This window comes from Chenopodium album, chromosome 7, assembly GCF_948465745.1.
Source record: "Chenopodium album chromosome 7, dcCheAlbu1.1, whole genome shotgun sequence".
NCBI classification, from domain to species: domain Eukaryota; kingdom Viridiplantae; phylum Streptophyta; class Magnoliopsida; order Caryophyllales; family Amaranthaceae; genus Chenopodium; species Chenopodium album.
The window spans coordinates 21,978,504-21,981,377 of NC_137840.1; the positions used below are offsets into that span (position 1 = coordinate 21,978,504).

The window sequence follows — 2,874 nt, forward strand, 5'->3', positions numbered from 1 at the left end:
CGACTTATTTTTACAAATTTTCTTTCGTTTCCCTTAACTGTTTCTCTTTCAAACTATTTTTTAAGTGGTTTATTCCTAACAAAATTCTCCCCTTATTTTTATCATTATAATTTTTATTTTTTTTATTTATTTCTTTTTGGAGAATATGTAAAACTTGACCCATATTATTCTTATTTTTTTTATTCTAGGGAATTTGTAACAATTGTCCCATATTATTTTTATTATTTCTTTTGGGGAAATTGTAAAACTTGTCCCATTTTATTTTTTTATTTCTTTTTATTTTAGGGAGGTTGTTAAACTTTTTCCATTCTTGGATTTTTTTCATTTTGGGAGATTGTCGGTACCCTTTACTTACGAGAAATTACGGATTTTTTTTCGCATCGTTGATAAATACACATTCACACACAAACAGTCACAGGCACAGGCACAGGCACAGGCACACACTAAAATACACACCAATCAAATAAATAAAATGTCCAACACAGAAAGTGTGAATATAAAGTACAAAGTAAGTCATGATACACAAATAATATCAAGTGTCAAGTACATAATAAAAACCCTTGGTCAAAATTCTCCAGATTTGGAAGAAGTAGGATCGATGTCATGCTGAGGCTACGAGTAAGGGAATGGAGGACCAAAAAGGCCCTCCATCATCCAAGTACGAGGAGTAGTGTCCCTACTAGGTCCCGCGACTCCTGTAGAAGGTAAAGTAATGGAAGGCCCTAACCAACTGGTAAACTGCGTAGGCTAACTCCAAGATGTAGGCATCGTCGGTGGAGGCATCGTCCCAGACATTGGAACCGAATATAATCATGATCCACAAAAGCAATGATCAACCTAAACTCAAGTTGTAAAGGCTGAAATTGCAGGGAAGATAGAGGATGCTGCCACCAGGTCTGAAAATAATGCTACAATGGTTTATAAAACTGAGGCTGCTGCCACTGAGTTTGAAACTACTGAAATGGCTAAGAAGAATGAGGTTTCTACCAATAGGTCAGAGAATGCCAACAAATCTCAAGGGATCGTCTGCGGTGACTAGGGTCCCCCTCATTCGAGCCTCTATGACTCGAGCGCGAGCGAGACCTTCGTCGCTTTTGTCTCTCCTGAATGACACAAAATGAGAAGATATCAATGGTGTAAAATAAAATAAAAAGTAAACATGGAAAAAAATAGGCGAATATACCTCATAAACATCGTTTGAATTTTGTCTATGGTGAACCCTTCCTAAAAGGTGGCATTGTAGAGTTTAGGGACTATTTGGGTTTGTTTTGTTTTGTTTGGCCTGTTTTATTTGTTTACAACTTAGCTTTTGTAAGTTGTTTCCTGTATTCTTTGTTCCTTTTGGTAATAAAATCTTTTATTTTCCAAAAAAAACACCGTTTGAATCGCTCTAACAACTCGTACCACGTTGCACCTTAATGATGTAATATTTCAGAGCATCAACCAGCTTCATCATGACCATCATATCCGAGTGTGTGGTCTTAAGAATTTTCATATGAGCATTGGTTTGCTTTTTATCCTCCTCATATCTTTTTTGTTCCTCCTCATGCCTCTTTTGATCCTCCTCCGCATTTTCAATAGAGCATCTAACTTAGCCATCACGGGATCATTTGAAGGGGCTTCAAGTTGAAGAGGTTGAGGTGGAGGAAGTTGGGGTTGATGGAAACCCGGAGGCCTATTAGTTTTGGCATAGTTAGAGGCATATTGACCCTTATTTCGTCCGGTGCCTTGGTTAGGAACATTGCTTTGTTGATTGTTTCCAATGTTACCTTGATCACAAAAATTTTTATTTTGATGATCATGGTGTCGGGAATTAGGTTGTTGGTTTTTATTACCGTACCCCCTTTGGTTATAGTAGCCTCTTCCATTGAAATTTGAAGGGCCTCCCCCACCATGGTTTTGGTTATCATAACCACCACCACTTTGGTTCCAACCACGGTCAACCTTGATTCCAATTCCCTATTTTATTGGAGTTTGACCTCAAGTTCTCTACATCCCCTATTCTAGGAGCAATATTCATAGCATTGAAATTTTCCATATTATCATCATGTTCATAAGGAAAGGGTTGAACTTCAGAAGCATATACACAATAAGAGGTATCATGATCATAGGTTTCACAATTAGAAGAAAACATGCATCCTTGGGGCATTGTATTGTAAGAAGAGGGGGAAGAGGTGATCATACCATTGCCTCCCTTGGTTGAAGAAGAGGTATTACCATGAGGATTGGACCTTTCTTTCATCAATTCGTCCATTTGCTTGGTCATTTTGGAGATTTGGGTAGAGAGGTTGTTGATTGCGTTGGCTTGCTCCAATGCATAAACACCCTTACTAGAAGTATCATCCCTTTCTCCTTCATACCAATCATCATAGTGCTTTGCGGCCTCCTCTATAATACACTCCACTTCATCCTCTCCTTTGTTCATGATTGGACCGCCGGCCACGGCGTCTAGGCTTGTTCCCCGTTGAGGTGTGAGACCTCCATAGAAAGTGTGAATGAGTTGATACTTGGGTATCCCATGGTTTGGGCATTGACGTTGAAGTTCTTTATATCGTTCCCATGCCGCACTTAAAGACTCACCACTCTTTTGGCGAAAACCTAGGATCAAAGACCGAGCCTCGGCGGTCTTCCTATGGTTATAAAACCTCCTCAAGAAAGCCGTAGTCACTTGGTCCCATGTTGTGAGAGAGTTAGGGGGCACCTCCTGCTCTAGCCATTCTAGACCTCTCCCAATTAGAGAAAATGGAAACATCTTGAGGCGAATATATTCTTGAGTCACTCCAATGGCCTTTATTGTGTCACAATATTTCTCAAACTCTTTTAAGTGCTCATGAGGACTCTTAAACTTTCCACCAGAGAATTGTTTCCTCTCTA

At 39.4% G+C, this 2,874-nt stretch overlaps 1 non-coding gene across 1 annotated transcript; it reads left to right on the plus strand.

Annotated features, from left to right (window-relative positions):
- The first annotated feature begins 2,513 nt into the window (after positions 1-2,513).
- LOC145641339 (small nucleolar RNA R71) lies at positions 2,514-2,619 on the plus strand. Its single transcript, XR_014115376.1, has one exon. It is a non-coding gene; the product is annotated as a small nucleolar RNA R71 (small nucleolar RNA).
- Positions 2,620-2,874: the final 255 nt, after the last annotated feature.